Source organism: Rosa chinensis, chromosome 3 (genome assembly GCF_002994745.2).
Source record: "Rosa chinensis cultivar Old Blush chromosome 3, RchiOBHm-V2, whole genome shotgun sequence".
Lineage (NCBI taxonomy): Eukaryota > Viridiplantae > Streptophyta > Magnoliopsida > Rosales > Rosaceae > Rosa > Rosa chinensis.
Genome location: NC_037090.1, coordinates 21,590,128 through 21,607,810, shown reverse-complemented (window position 1 = coordinate 21,607,810; position 17,683 = coordinate 21,590,128).

The following is a 17,683-nucleotide window of genomic DNA, read 5'->3' as shown; positions in this document are numbered from 1 at the left end:
TTATTTTTTAAATTTTTTAAGGCGTGCTTGGGCACGAAAACCGGAAAACTGGCCTACAAAATTTCAGTCCGAATTTTATGGATAACACGATTTGGGTTTGACCCAAAAAATTTGGGTTCGGTCCCAGGCCTAGCAATATACATACGGGCCCGGCCCGTATCTATAGATGGAGCAATTATCAATTTTTTTTAAAAAAAAGTTGTATAAGTATTTTGTTATTTATTGTGATACCCTTCAAATATTAAAAATATTTACACGTCTTTTCCTACTTGCTTTAGCTGTAATAGTGGGTACTCTCAATAATAGTGTTGAATAATTAAATAATTTAAAAATAAGTTAACATAAAAATATTCACATAATGAATAAAATACCAAATTTATCATATGTAAATTAAAAGTATGGGAGAGGTTTTAATGAGGACTTTCAAAAAACATCATATATTCCATTATTCCTAGAGGGTTTCTCCGTTTTTCCATCTCTGCGTCTTGTCCGGCGACTCCCACCCGAGGCAGTGTCGAGGTGAGGTGAGTGCAGCTGGACAGGGCTTTCTCTTGAGGCTATTGCTCGACAGGTTTTGTGGGAGGGTTACTGCTCTACCTTTTGGCATGGTGGTTGAGGCAGAGTTCTGGGCATCGAACCTCTGAAGCGCGGTGGCTGTGGTGTACGGTGGTGGAGCTTCGTCGCCGGTATCCAAGACTCATCGGCGATGGGAATTGGGTCTAGCAGGTCGTGATGACAATGAGCATGACGGTGCAAATCATGCGGCGGGTGAGGCGATGTGGATCGTGCGGCGCAGGCGTGGCGGCGTGGTTGGACCGGCATAGTCGTGGCTGCCTTGATCGATCCGAAGTGATAAGGCGGCTGTGCGTGCAATTGTCGTGTAAAGGAGATGGGTACTGGGCTTGGGTGTGACCATGCTTATTGGGCTAGAGATGGTGACTTTCCTATGGTCTGCCCTCTTAAGCTTTTCTAATGGTTAATTTTTTACTTTTTAATAATTCCTTGATTGTTTAAGGAACTATGCACTTTTGTGTCTGTAGTGTGCCTATTTGCTATAAAGTCTTCGTAGTTATAGGCTCACTTCTTTTTAAGTGAGCGATAAGTTCAAATATAGTTGGTCTATCCTCTGTACCACTGTGGCTCCTCCACGAAGCCTTGTTCTGGTCATTATTATGTGTCAACGGGTGGGTATGTAATGGCCTTCTTGACATGCGCTCTTTATGAATGAAATCATCATTACTTCAAAAAAAAAAAAAAAAAAAGGACTTTTAAAATGAGGACTTCATGAGGACTTTCTAATTAACGATTGTGAAACTCAATTTTCGATTACATTTTGGCAAATCAACCGTTAGATGTTAAGGTATGCATGTGTAGATCATTTCTGAATCCAAATTGCTAATTGTTAAGGTACCGAATTAGATCAAATCAATTGACAAACCAAATCTGTCAAACTTGAATCTTTCATGCTCATAAATGATAAATCACAATTATGAATGCCTTAACAATTTTAATTTGGTTGAAAATTTGGAGAAATGATCTACTGATGAATATTTAAACATTTAACGGTTGATTTGCCAAAATGTTATTGAAATGTGGATCTCACAACCGTTGATTAGAAAGTCCTCATGAAGTCTTAATTTTAATGGTCCTCATTAGAGTTCCACCCTTAAAAGCATAATGTCTCAAAAGACTAATTCTTCCACATTTGTTCCTCCTGAGTTGTACTTACATAGAATTTTCTCAATAAGTCTCTATTTTTCATTTTCTTTTTCCCCCCTTTTTCAATGTTCTTTGTTTATTTTTATGACTGTTTTGCCCTCTCTCCCTTTGTCACTGTACGGCATCAGAGAGAGAGGTCGCCGGAGATCTCTCCCAGCAGTGAGACGAGGTTGCGAATCTCTCCAGACAACAAGACTAAGTTGAAGTCGCAGCCTATGCCTCTGGAGTTTGAAAATGAGAGTGGGGTGAGGGACTTGCATGTTTTGAAAAACGACAGCGTCTTTGCAGCGGAGGGATGCAGCACCACCTGGAGGAGGTGGAGGAGGTGCTCTTTGACGTGTTGTAGATTATGGGATTTTCAGGAAGAGAGAGAGAGAGAGAACCTAACTTTGAAGTTTTTTTTGGATTCTGGACACTGAAACTTTTATCTACCCTCAATTAAACAAAAAATTTATTAAGGGTCAACAAAGTAATTTTATTGACCCTCAACAAAGTAATTTTCTTGTTTCTTTAATAACAAGAAACATTAGGTCGAACCCCGAGCGTGAAGAAAGGCCCCCAAAGAGATTGCCTATATCTTTAGAGACCATCAATAAAAATGGCCCAATTTCCCCACACACACACTCTCTCTCTCCCTCTCTCTCCCCCTCTCTCCCTCCCTCCCTCGCCCTCTCTCTCTATCTCTCTATTGCCTTTATGATTTTTTCTTCAAATTTTTTAAGAAAAAATCATGAAGGAAATTATAACATGCTAACAAAGACATGAACACATCAATTTGCATTGACCTTATATCGATTTGCTAATCTTGCTGTTATTTTCTTGTAGGAAATCATAACATGCAAACAAAGACTCAATTTTGACATATGCCACAAAATTGGATCTCGAGATTGTTCCTTCAAGATCTACAGAATCACCATGAAGATATAACATGAAGAAACTATATATGACTATAATTATATTAAAATGAGAAATTTAAAAATAAATATCACATATTCTTGTCCCAAAAGAATAAAAATAAAAATTACGAATTTAATTCTAATACTGTTCAAGGAAAACCTAATTTATGTTTAGCCCAAACTCTAGGTTACTTGACCTAGTGGTAATAGGATTTAATTAGAAGGATCTAGAATCCTATTCAATGTAGAATTACTTTCCTTGTGTGATTGAGATTCTATGTATTGTAATCCTCTATATAAAGAGGCCCCTATTATCAATGAGAATACACAGCGATTATCTCTCAATTCTCATTTCCCTAAAACACGTTATCAGCATGAGCCCTAACCCTAGCCCTAAAAACAAAAAAACCCGAAAACTCTTCTCACCAAAACTGCCGCAAGCTCCTAGCCCTTGTTAGCTATGCCCTATGCTGCCCCTGCAGCCCTTGCGCACCCGTGTGCCGCCTACTGCCCCTGCAGCATTGCCGCACGCCTGCTGCCCCCTGCAACACAGCAGCACGCTCGTTTCTGTGCAGGTCAGTCTGCTTTCACGCGTTGAAACGTCTTGTTCGGAACCTCTGATGAAAATACTTTTTTCATCAAAGTTGTTCATCTATGTCTCTTCTATTTTACCTCTAAATTTCAGCCCTATTGGAGTCGTTTTGAGACATGTACACCATTCGAGGTGGGAGCTATTCAGCATGCTCGTTCCTGTGCATATCAGTCAGCTTGCAAGCCCCGAAACGCCTAGTTCAGAACCTCAGATCAAAATTCTTACTTCATAAAAGTTGTTCAAGTCTGTCTTTTCTATCTAACCTCCAAATTTAAGACCTATTGGAGTCGTTTTGAGACCTGTACATCAATCGGAGTGGGAGCTGTTCAGAAGCGAATTTGTTCCGAATTTCAACAAGTTTGATTCGCCTAGGACTGAAGCTCGTCTGCAATCCTACAATAAGGATCGAATACGCTCTGCAATCCTAAGAGGTATGGTTTACTAAAAGTTCCCGTTTTTGAAGTTTTTTTTATATTATTTTTCGCTTCTTTTTCTCAGGGACTTGCAACCTCCCTTCTTCTACCCCCTTTTCTTCATTATAGGGGAGACCAAATTAAGCCGAACTGTGGGGGTTCGTGCTCACTCCAAGCTTAGAGCTTGTTGAGATCTCCAAACTTAGAGTTTGTAGAGAATTTATGATCGACCACTTACATCATTGTTTCGATCTAATCCAATATCTCTTGGAATTGAATTTCTTGGAAGCGACTACGCTCGGAAATTCCTAATTTCTTGGAAGCGATTACGCTCAGAAATTTCATATGTTTTCGTGGTAGCCTATTTCGCTCCGAAACTAACCCTAATTTCTTGTTCTCTTTCAGGATGAGTAACCTGAACAAATTGGACTTTGCTCCATTGGGAACAACTGGCTCTGGATATCACAAGTGGGTTCGTGATATCCGCCAGCATCTCAAGGCTGATGGAATCCTGGATATGATTCTCGAGCCTAGCCAGGATGTGATAACTGTTGAGCAAGCTCAAGCTTTGGAAGAAAATAGAGCAGCCTTAGAGGCAAATAAGGCGAAAGCCATCATCATAATGACTCGTCATATGGATGATTCGCTCCAGTACGAGTGTATGAATGATGAAGACCCCAGAAGGCTGTGGGTCTCACTCGAAGAAAGATTTGGCAACGTCCGTGACTCCTTGCTTCCTGACCTAGAAGTGAGATGGCATAGCCTCCGCTTCTGTGATTTCAAGTCAGTTCTTGACTATAACTCAGAAGCACTTCGCATTAAATCCTTAATGGAATTCTGTGCTAAAGAGATCACAGATGCAATGTTGATTGAGAAGATTCTCTCTACCTTCCCCGTTTCTGTATTGATGGTTGCTAAGAACTATCGAATCGATGTTAATGCAAGATGGATCACAAGGTTTCATGAGCTCATTAGAGCTATGAATGTCGCTGAAAAGCATGACAATATCCTTGTGAAGAACTATAATTCGAGATCCGTGGAAACAGAGCATATTCTGGAATTCAATTATAGTCGCACCTCTAAGAGAGGGTGCCAAGAGCGAAACCCTAATATTAGGTAAACTTCTGGACATTCTGATCCATATAATCGCTCTACTTGGGAAGGTAACCGCCAAAATAGGCGAACACGGAACCGAAGAGGTAAACTTGGAAAGAGAGAGGGAGGCAACGCCTCTGGCCATGTTGGTGGCGCCACCAACACTAAGAGCCATCTAAATGACGCTTTCAAAGCTCCTCAATCAATAGAGTTTGAGCAAAGAGATGTATGTTCTCGATGTGGAGTGTCTAATCATTAGACACACATTTGTAGAGCTCGTAAAGAACTTGTCACCGCCTACAAAGCATATTGTGAAGCAAGAGAAGCTCACTATATGGAACAAGAAGATCAAGAAGATGATCTAAAGTGAAGGGTTGGAGACTACAAATCTGGCTGGGATCAATAGATCGCCAATTCTGTTTAAGTCTTTATTTTTCCAAGAGATGTAATAGGCAATTGCCATATACTTTGTAGTAAATGCCAATGGTTTAGTCTTTCTTCAAAGTAGGCTTACCCAAAGTAAGTGTGATGTCTACGAAGGTTTTGAGATTAGTGGTACTTAAGCGAGCCTTGCTCCACCGACATCTCTCTACCCACCTGGTCACATTTATTTTGGAATTACCGAAAGAAGTTAGACGACTACCATTGTTTTGCATTAGCTAGCATTTGGATTAGATTCTCCTAATGGTTAAGAGACAATGATGTACTCTGTTGGCTTATGAATAAAATTTTGAGTTCTTTTCATTATGACTCCATTTTGATTCTGAGCATATGACTTTGTGACTACGATGGCTGGGCTATCAGTATTAATTCAAGGACATGGAATAGCCCAAGTTCCACTTGCCAAATGGCACCTTGATTACAACTGTCACAGAAACTCTCTATGCTCTTAGGGCAAATCATACCCTATGAATAGCCAACGAATTCCATGCGAAAATGCATGTAGAACGGAGATGAGTTCCTTTGCGAATACCTCTAACGATTGCGAACAAAGGCGCATCTTAGAGAAGTTTATGTGTCTCTCTAGTGGACTCTATGTCACTATTCGAGCTATTAAATCCAATAAAGTTATGAGAGAAGATCTCTTCGATTTAGACACATATTGGCTTTGTCACGACAGGATAGGTCATCCTGGTCATGATATGATGATCTGTCTACTAAAGACTTCACTCGGACATCCATCATTTTGAGCAAAACGAAGCAAGAATCTGATGATGCCATAAAAGGCGCCAACCATGAGCATAACACCATGGTTGTTCCTCCTTGTGGCCATGATGCCATACATGCTAATTTCCATGGCTCCAACGCCATGATGGGAGATGTAGTCACACATTTTGCTTCTAATAGCGCTACAGACGCTCAGGCCCAATCAAAATCCTCATTGGTTGCTTCTAAGGCCTGTTGCTCATTTTGCAAAGCCAGTTCATTCGGGAAATGAGGACTGAGATCGTCCTACGCAAAGGATATGAAAATACTCATTACGTTCTTACATCAAATCCATGGGGATTCTATGGACTGATTCAACCAACTTGCGGACGTTTAAATATCTCATGATGTTAGTTGACACGCAAACACGCTGGTCACGTGTCGTGCCATTGTTCACTTGTAATGCTGCTTATGCTACACTCCTAGCACATATCATATGACAACGGGCTCACTCCCCAAATCATCATATTCAGTCAATTGGATTCGATTATGCTAGAGAGTTTACATCGAAGACTTTCGATGGTTATTGCATTGGGATTGATGTTGGACATCATATTCCCATGTACACTCCAATTGGTCTTGCGGAAACGACTACGATGATAGTCTGGACATTGGTAATGCGCACCATTCTCCTTATATCCGCTTGAGGTGATGCAATATCGCATGCAGCTATGCTAATTCGTCTACGACCTACCGCCACTCAATGTACCCTTGCGTTACAGCTAGTGACTGGGTACAACTATTTTGTACTTACGCACATTTGAGTGAGCCATTTATGTGCCCATTGCGCTGCCACAGCGCACTATGATAGGTCCTTACAGACGATTGGGAAACTCAGTTGGATTTGAGACTCCAACAATCGTTCGCCACTTAATGCCCTTGCAAGGCGATCTCCTTACTGCTAGATTTGCGGATGTCACTTTGATGAAATAGTCTTCCCATCGTTCGGGGGAGATAAGAACACAGATGTTCAACAGGAACGACAGGAATTGTCGTGGTCTGTCCCCACTATGTCTCATCTTGATCCCTATTAAAGCGACGAGATCACACAAATATGCTGCAAACATGCCTGCAAGGAAGTACGTCCCTACGAGAGGACATAGCGCCACCCTACACGGAGGTAGGCATGGTGCCAACGCCAAAGAGAGTGGCACTCTGGCGTTACAGGCCATGGCCCCAGGTAGGATGTGTAGGAGGCCCGTGAGTTCGAATGATACTTTGGCACATTTCAATCCTTTGATCATCAAGACTCAAAATCCGTCTTATGAGAATCTTCCGGGTTATGTTTATCGTTGGGGGACGCCTCAACGTTAGAACCTATTCCTGAGAATATAGAGCTCTATGAAACTTACACTAGTGTACATGAGACGTGGGATGGAAACTCCATCATAATTGATGATGTAGTTGCGCATTTCATTGCGCATGAGTTTGTTGAGTCCAATGATATCGAACCACGCTCCGTTGATGAATGAATGTCAACGTAGAGAGTTTTGGCCTAAATAGAAAGATGCGATCCAGGTTAAGATGGATTCTCTAACGAAGAGGAAGGTTTTTGAGCTAGAGATGCCAACACCTCCGAACATAGAACCTATTGACTAATGGGTCTTCGTTAGAAAGCGTAGTGAAAAAAAGAGATGGTAATCTCGCCTTATGGCGTAAGGCTTCTCACAAAATGCCCTGGAATCGACTACGATGAGACATATTCTCTCGTAATGGATGTCATTGCATTCCACTACCTTTTCAGTTTGGTAGTTTCCGAATAACTGAACATGCAGCTTACAAATGTGGTCACTATGTATCTCTATAGGGATCTAGATACGGAATATACATGAAAGTTCATGGCGAACTTCATTTACCCAGGTCAAGAGATTCTAGACCACGGAGCGCGTTTACAATAAGGTGGAAACGCTCACTAAAGTGACTACTTGATTAGGAAGGGATATGCCCACGCGTTTCTATGACAAGTTTCGGATTCTATCGCGGTTTATGTTGGACATGATCTCTATTAGAAGCCTTTAAAGAGTTAAGGGAAACCGCTGAACACTTGAAATCCGTAGTTTGAGATGAAGGATTTTGGGAGAACACGATTATGTCTTGGTTTAGAACTTGAGCATCGTGTCGATAGATGCTTAGGCATTTTGACAAGGTCAAGCCTTCAAGCACCCCCATAATCGTCTGTAGTCTTGATCCTGAAAATGATCCTCTTCGTCGAAAGGATGATGACGAAGATGTGCTAGAGGCAGAAGTGCCTTACTTAGTACAATAGGCGCATTATTATACTTATCCCAAAGCACAAAACCGGACATCTTATATGTTGTGAACTTGTTAGCTAGATATAGCTCTGCGCCAACGCGACGCCATTGGATTGGTGTAAAAGATATCTTTCGATACTTGAGATGTATGAGTGATATGGGCTTGTTCTATCCCTACAAAGAGATGATGGATTCAGACCCATCACACACCAGGTACGCCGCCAACACTGGCCTGCGTCCACTATCCCCATCCCAAAACGACATGTGTTTTGGAAGGTTTTGCTGATATTGGGTATCTCTCCGACCCACATAAAGGTCACTCCTAAACTGGTTATGTGTTCACCATGGGAAAAGAGCATGATATCTTGGAGGTCTACAGAATAGATCGTCGCTATATCTTCGAATAATGCAGAGATCATTGCTCTTCATGAAGTGGTTCGTGAATGGATATGGATTGGATTCATAATTACGCATGTTCGAACAATTGTGGTTTGAAGTCTACCACAGATGAGCCTACGAGCGTTTAGGATAATGCTACTTATTTTGAACAAATGAGGCAAGGCTACATCAAAAGCGATAACACCAAACATAATCAGCAACAACAGAAGTTCCTCAAGATCAAAGTGAACCAGGTTCGATATGAGGATAATGTGGCAGACTTGTCTACTAAGTCATTGCCCAACTCCACATTCGAGAAACATGTGGCAAGAATTGGCTTGCGGAAATTATCTGAACTCCCATGATCGTAGTCATCAGGGGGAGGCGCAGACATCAGGGGGAGATGTCTACATGTTCGTCTCGAATCGTGAAGGGTGTGTTGTGCTCTTTTTCTCCTTCGACCGAGGTTATTTTTGTCCCACTGGGTTTTTGTTACTCGGCAAGGTTTTTAACGAGGCAACGAGAGAAGCACCGCGTTTGGGCAACACAAGGGGGAGTGTTCAAGGAAAACCTAATTTGTGTTTAGCCCAAACTCTAGGTTACTTGACCTAGTGGTAATAGGATTTAATTAGAAGGATCTAGAATCCTATTCAATGTAGAATTACTTTCCTTGTATGATTGAGATTCTATGCATTGTAATCCTCTATATAAAGAGGCCCCTATTATCAATGAGAATACACAGCGATTATCTCTCAATTCTCGTTTCCCTAAAACAAATACATTAAATTTGATATATTCAAATTAATTAGTGATGGGATAGAAGAGCAGTTCCACTTCGAGTTGGACCCTCTAAATATACTCACACGGATAAACAAATTTGTGTGCAAGTACTATTGATAACGCTCGCAATGCACACAAACTATTATTCCGTTGTACGGTGTGAATAGACAAGTTCACACATAATTCTATATGTAATGCTAAGAATTCACACCGATTCTCATATGTGTGTTATAGTTACTTTTTCTAGTAGTGAAACTCATTTGGTACATATGCATTGTGAGAATGTTTGAATCTTGAGGGGTTTGACTCAATAAATTAAGGAGACACGGTGGTCATCACTCAATTGGTGAATCTAGAGTTGATAGCTAATTGAACCATTCAGTTGGTCTCTTAGAAATTTGAGATGTAGTTGATGTTGTTACTATAGTGGAGTCCCGTTCCTCTGGTCAGCTATTGACCAGAGATTATTTGCTCAACTACCGTTCAATTGAAATCGGACGGTTGACAGATCTCATCTCTTAAAAATCTAGATATCTGTCAACAGTCCGATTTCAATCGAACGGTAGTTGAGCAAATAATCCCTGGCCAGCTACTGACCAGGCGAACATTAGCGGTTGTTACTATTAGCCTTGGTGTCTGTAGAAGTGGCGATATGTCAACAAGCAGCAGCTCGACTGGTAGACTACAGCACCACCGACTGGTAAACAGCGGCTCATCGTTCGTCTACCTTTACTTCTACTTCATCAATTCATCTCCCGCCCTTATAGCTATAGGCCTATAGCCAATAAAATCCTTATTATTGGCCTACCCCGGTCAACACCCCATCGTCCTCAACTCTCCAGGTTGAAATTTTCTGTTTCACATCTCTCCTTCTCTTTCCTCAATAATATTGCCTCTTTTTTTTTTTTTTGGACCAAAAATATGAAAGTAAAATAGGATTTTAAATATTACAAAAAAAAAAAGGAAGGTCAACATGCTAATTTGAGATGTCTGAATAGAAGCTTTCTCTTAAAAATCTAATACACATATATAGTAAATGAGATTTGTCTAGTAAATGGTTAATTCAAATGAAACAAAAAGTATAATCACTTCTTGATTAGGAAAATGTAATAAACCTTTAACTTTTATCTCCTACATATCATTCTTCAGTAGGCTACATATTGTTATCAGATATTAGTTGTAGTTTTAGTTATGTCGTTCACTCGTTCTTTCGTTTATTGCTTCCTGCCTACTGTTATATTTCTGGTAGTTATTTTGTTTTAACTATATGCAGTAGTTATTCAGTTTTCATGACATTCTTTCCTTTATATTGGCTTTCTTTCACTCATTTCATCATGTCCATCCCTCTCTCTCTCTCTCTCTCTCTCTCTCTCTCTCTCTCTCTAAGACCTTCTACTTATAAGCTAGCTTTATTTACATATGACAATGGAAATGGATGCAAAAGGTCAGCTATCAATTACCATGCAGCTTCTCCCAGTTTCGAATAACTCTTCAAAGCCTTACATTTCGCGTTCTTTTGGATCACATTACATTCCCGATTTCACCCTTAGCCAGCTCATGATTTTGTTAATCACATTAGGAACCATTTTGTCCTTGCCATGCATATTCATGTCTATGTCCCAATTTCCGCAAACCCCAAACATCCAGCTCCACTCGCTCTTCATTTCCAAACTCAACATCTCCAACACAACGTTAGGGGCTAATTGGGACTTGACCCTTAAAATAGAGAATCCCAACTTAGTCTCGTGGATTCGCTTCAACGACATAAAAGGCTCAATTTTGTACAAGAATAACCATCTCGTAATGTACTCCGTGGAGCCGTTTGTATTGGGATTGAAGGAAAACAGAATTATGCAAATGAAAATGTCAAACCATAAGCTGGAAATGAACAAATGGGTTTTGGAAGAAATTGGTAAGCAATACCAAGATGGCGGAGCTGTCCAGTTTAGCCTGCAAATGTCTTTTTGGGGTATGTATAGAAATGGGTGGAGGGGAAAACAGAATTTTATAATGAATCCTCGATGTTCGGATTTGAAGGTTGGCTTCTTGCCTCAAACAGGGTTCGGAACCTGGTTAAGGAAAGGAGAACATATGATGTGCTCTGTTAATCCAAATGAAGACAAAGTGGATGGCTATGAGCCTGTGATAAGGTGAAGAATATGAGTCAAGGTCAACAGCGTAAACAAGGTGAAGATCTGCTCCAGCCCTCATCAGATGATACGTGTCAACCATCAGAAGGAGACACAGGAGAATGAAGTTTGTTAGTGTTTACAGCTCGTAAATGTACACGTGTCATGAACATGTAGAAGCTGTTTTTTTTTTTTTTGGTAAAGGTACATGTGGAAGTCGTTGAAAATTAGTGATATTGTTAGAAACTAATTAGCTGAGTTGTTAGAAATTACCTGCATGAATTAGTACATCAGTCATTCATCTTTGTAAAATTACCTAGAGCAATATCAGAGCTCTCTCTCTCGTTGTTCTTCATCTCTAATTCATTCTCAGTTTTTAGGGTTTTTTCTTAGCCTTCATAGCTTTTCTTTAGCTTCAGATTTCAACATCCTCACCATGATTTTTAGCAGGCCGTCCATATAAGATTAACTATTTTTATTTTCGTTTGTTTTTTGCACGTGAAATTAGACTTATAGTTTGAGACAATAAGCTGATGGCTGCACATGGAAGATTCTATAATTAAATTATGAACAAAAGTTTTATTAAACGGTACAATACAGTAGAAATTTCTAGTAAACATAACAACCAATCTGTAGAATTACTGAATTACGTGTTGTATACATTGTGTGTTTGATACATGTATATGTACGGATGGAAATCATGGAATCAAAGAAACAAAAAAAAAAAAAAATTAAAAAAAACATTAGAAATTTGTCTTTAAATTTGGATTCAAGAGTGAACAATAATAAGGCAATTAGAAGTTATTTATTTGTCTCTGTTTTAGAGAAACGATATTTGAGAGAGAATTGCTGTGTGTTCTCATTGATAATAATAGGGGTCTTTTTAAATAGAGGATTACAATGCATAGAATCTGAATCGTACAAGGAAAGATAATCATACAATGAATGGATATCTCTAAGATATTCAGCGAGATTCTCCCTAATAAAAACTCTATTACCACTAGGTGAAGTAACCTAGAGTTTGGGCCAGACACATATTCTGGATTTACTTGAACACTCCCCCTTGTGTCGCCCAAACGTGGTGCTCATCTTGTTGCCTCATTAAAAACTTTGCTGAGTAACAAAAACCCTGTGGGACAAAAATAACCTCGGTCAAAGGGGAAAAAGAGCACAACACACCCTTCACGTTTCGAGACCTTGCATGTAGACATCTTCCCTTGATGTCTGCATCTCCCCCTGATGACTACGGTCATGGGTGTTTGGATAACTTCCGCAAACGATGCTACCAACATGTTTCTCGAAAGTGGAATTTAGGCAATGACTTAATGAGCAAGTCTGCCAAACTGTCTTCAGATCAAACCTAGTTCACTCTGATCTTGAGGAGAGTTTGTTGTTGCTGATTATGCCTGGTGTAGTCGCTTTTGATGTAGCTTTTGCTTTATTTGTTCAAAGCAAGCAGCATTATCTTAAATGCTCGTAGGCTCATCTATGGTAGACTTCAAAGCACAATTGTTTCGAACATGAGTAATTATGGATCCAATCCATATACATTCACGAACCACTTCGTGAAGAGCAATATTCTCTGCATTGTTCGAATATATAGCGACTAGGGTCTGTTATGTAGACCTCCAAGATATCACGATCCTTACCCATGGTGAAAACTTAACCATTTTGCGAATGACTTTTGTGTGGGTCAGAGAGATACCCAACATTAGCAAAACCTTCCAAAACACATGTCGTTTTGGGATGGGGATAGTGGATGCAGGCTAGTGTTGATGGCGTTCCTGGTGTGTGATGGGTCCAAATCCATCGTCTCTCTGTAGGGATAAAGCATGCCCATATCAGTCGTACATCTCTAGTATCGAAAGATATCTTTTACACCAATCCAATGGCATCACATTGGCGCAGAGCTATACCTTATTTAACAAGTTCACTACAAATGAGATGTCCGGTCTTGTGCATTAAGCTAAGTACAATAATGAGCCTATTGTACTTAAGTAAGGCACTTCTACCTCTAGCATCTTCGTCATCATCCTTTGGACAAAGAGGATCATTTTTCAGGATCAAGACTACGGACGATCATGGGGGTGCTTGAAGGCTTGACCTTGTCAAAATGCCTAAGCATCTATCAACACGATGCTCAAGTTCCAAACCGAGACATAATCGTGTCCTCCCAACATCCTTCATCTCAAAATCGGATTTCAAGTGTTCAGCGGTTTCCCTTAACTCTTTAAGGGCTTCCAATGAAGATCATGTCCAACATGAACCGCGATAGAATCCAAAACTTGCTATGGAAACGCGTGAGCATATCCATTCCGAATCAAGTAGTCACTTTAGTGAGTGTTTCAACCTTATTGTAAACGCGCTCCGTGGTCTATAGCCACTTGACTTGGGTAAATGAAGTTCACCATGAACCTTCATGTATATTCCGTATCTAGATCCCTATAGAGATACGTAGTGACCACATTCGTAAGTTGCATGTTCAGTTATTCGAAAACTACCAAACTGACAAGGTAGTGGAGTGCAGTGACATCCATTACGAGAGAATATGTCTCATCGTAGTTTATTTCAGGGCATTTTGTGGGAAGCCTTGCGCCATAAGGCGAGATTCCCATCTCTTTTTATCATCACGCTTTCTAACGAAAACCCATTAGTCAATAGGTTTTATGTTAGGAGGTGTTGACATCACTGGCTCGGAAACCTTCCTCTTCGTTAGAGAATCCAACTTAACCTGAATCGCATCTTTCCATTTAGGTTAAATTTCTCTACGTTGGCATTCATTCATCAATGGAGCGTGGTTTGATATCATTGGACTCAACAAACTCATGCGCAACTACATCATCAATTATGATGGAGTTTCTATCCCACGTCTCATGTACACTAGTGTAATTTTCATAGAGCTCTATCTTCTCAGGAATAGGTTCTGACGTTGAGCCATCCCCCAACGATAACCATAACCCGGAAGATACTCATAAGACAGATTTTGAGTATCGATGATCCAAGGATTGGTTTGTGCCAAATTATCCTTCGAACCCACGGGCCTCCCACGCATCCTAGCTGGGGCCACGACCTGTAACGCCAGAGTGCCATTCTCTTTGGCGTTGGGGCCATGCCTACCTCCGTGTAGGGTGGCGCTACATCCTCTTGTAGGGACGTCCTTCCTTGCAGGCATATTTGTAGCAAATGTGTGTGATCTCGTCACTTTAACAGGAATCGAGATGAGACATAGTGGGGACAGTCCACAACAATTCCTGTCGTTCCTACTGAACATCTGTGTTCTTATCTCCCCCTAACGACGGGAAAACTGTCTCATCAAAGTGACACCCGCAAATCTAGCGGTAAGGAGATCGCCTAGCAAGGGCATTAAGTGGCAGACGATTGTTGGAATCTCAAATCCAACATAGTTGCCCATTCATCTGTAAGGACCCATCATAGTGAGCTGTGGAGGCGCAATTGGCACATAAATAGCACACTCAAATATGCGTAAGTACGATATTTGTACCCAGTCACTAGCTGTAATGCAGAGGTAGATTGAGTGGCGATGAGTCGTAGACGAATTAGCATAGCTGCATGTGATATTGCATCACCCCAAGCGGATATAAGGGAATTGGTGAGCATTACCAATGTCCTGACTACCATCATAGTCATTTTCGCGAGACCATTTGGGTGTGTACATGAGAATATGATGTCCAACATCAGTCCCATTGTAATAACCATCGAAAGTTGTCGATGTAAACTCTCTAGCATAGTCAAATCCAATTGACTTAATAGGATGATCTGGGGAGTGAGCCAATTGTCATATGATATGTGATAGGAGTGTAGCATAAGCAGCATTACAAGTGGACAATGGCACAACACGTGACCAGAGTGTTTGCGTGTCACCCAACATCATGAGATATTTAACCGTCCGTAGGTGGGTTGAATCAGTCCACAGAATCCCTATGGATTCTATGTAAGAACATAATGAGTATTTTTATATCCTTTGCATAGGACGGTCTCAGTCCTAATTTCCCTAAGGAACGGGCTTTGTAAAACGAGCGAGAGGCTTTAAAAGCAACCAATGAGAATTTTGGTTGGGCCTGAGCGTCTGAAACGCTATTTGAAGCAAGTTGGTGATTGCAGCATCACCTAAGGTGCCATCACCATGATGGATGCCATCCATGGTATCATGGACAGGGACTGCACTAGCCCTAGGCTGGTGGTGGATGGAGGCGGTGCCCTAGGCAGCAGCGTCGGTCACACTTAGTCCAGAAATCAACTTTTGATTCATGCTTCGTTTCGCTCGAAAGAAATGATGTCCATGTGAAGTTTTTAGTAGACGGATCATCATATCATGACTATGATGACCTATCTTATCATGACAAAGCCAATATGTGTCAAATCTAAGAGATCTTCTCTCATGACTTTATTGGATTTAATATCTCGAATAGAGACATAGAGTCCACTAGAGAGACACATAAACTGCTCTAAGATGCGCCTTTGTTCACAATCATTAGAGGTATTGCAAAAGAACTCATTTTCGTTCTCTACATGCGTTTTCACATGAAATCCGTTAGCTACTCATAGGTGCGATTTGCCCTAGGAGCGTAGAGAGTTTTTGCGACAGTAATCAAGGTGCCTTTTGGCAAGGGGAACTTGGGCTATTCCATGTCCTTGAATTAATACTGATGCCCCAGCCATCGTAGTCACAAAGTCATATGCTCATAATCAAAATGGAATCATAATGAAAAGAACTCGAAATTTTATTCATAAGCTAACGGAGTTACAATATTGTCTCTTTGACCAAAGAAAATCTAATCCAAAATGCTAGCTAATACAAAACAATGGTAGTCGTCAAACTTCTTTCGGTAATTCCAAAATAAATGTGACCAAGTGAGTAGAGAGATGTCGGTAGAGCAAGGCTCGCTTAAGTACCACTAATCTCATAACCTTCCTAGACATCACACTTACTTTGGGTGAGCCTACTTTGAAGAGAGACTAAACCATTTGCATCTACTACAAAAATATATGGCAATTGCTCATTACATCTCTTGGAAATATAAAGACTTAAACAGAATTGGCTATCTATTGATCCCAATCAGATTTGTAGTCTTCAACCCTTCACTCTAGGTCATCTTCATGATCTTCTTATTCTACATAGTGAGCTTCTCTTGCTTCACAATATGCTTTGTAGGCGGTGACAATTTCTTCACGAGCTCTACAAATGTGTGCCCAATGACCGGATAATCCACATCGGGAACATACATCTCTTTGCTCAGACTCCATTGATTGAGGAGCTTTGAAAGCGTCATTTAGATGGCTCTTAGTGTTGGTGGCGCCACCAACATGGCCAGAGGCATTGCCTCCTCTCTCTTTCCACGTTTATCTCTTCGGTTCCGTGTTCGCCTATTTTGGCTGTTACCATCCCAAGTAGAGCGATTATATGGACCAAAATGTCCAGAAGTATCCCTAAGATTAGGGTTTCGCTCTTGGCACCCTCCCATAGGAGCGCGACTATAATTGGATTCCGAAATATGCTCTGTTTCCATGAATATCGAATTAGAGTTCTTCACAAGGATGTTGTCATGCTTTTCAGCAACATTCATAGCTCCAATGAGCTCATGAAACCTTGTGATTCTTTCTACAGTAACATCGATTCGATGGTTCTTAGCAACCATCAATACAGAGATGGGGAAGGTAGAGAGAGTCTTCTCAATCAACATCGCATCTGTGATTTCTTTACCACAGAATTCCATTAAGGATTTAATGCGAAATGCTTTCGAGTTGTAGTAAAAAACTGACTTGAAATCACAGAAGCGGAGGCTATGCCATCTCACTTCTAGGTCAGGAAGCAAGGAGTCACGGACGTTGCCAAATCTTTTTTCGAGTGAGACCCACAGCCTTCTGGGGTCTTCTTCATTCATACACTCGTACTGGAGCGAATCATCCATATAACGAGTCATTAGGATGATGGCTTTCGCCTTATTTGCCTCTAAGGCTGCTCTATTTGCTTCCAAAGCTTGAGCTTGCTCAACAGTTAGCACGTCCTGGCTAGGCTCGAGAATCGTATTCAAGATTCCATTAGCCTTGAGATGCTGGCAAACATCACAAACCCACCTGTGATATCCAGAGCCAATTGTTCCTAATAGACCAAAGTCCAATTTGTTCAGGTTACTTATTCTAAAAGAGAACAAGAAATTAGGGTTAGTTTCGGAGTGTGAAAGGCTACCATGAAAACATATAA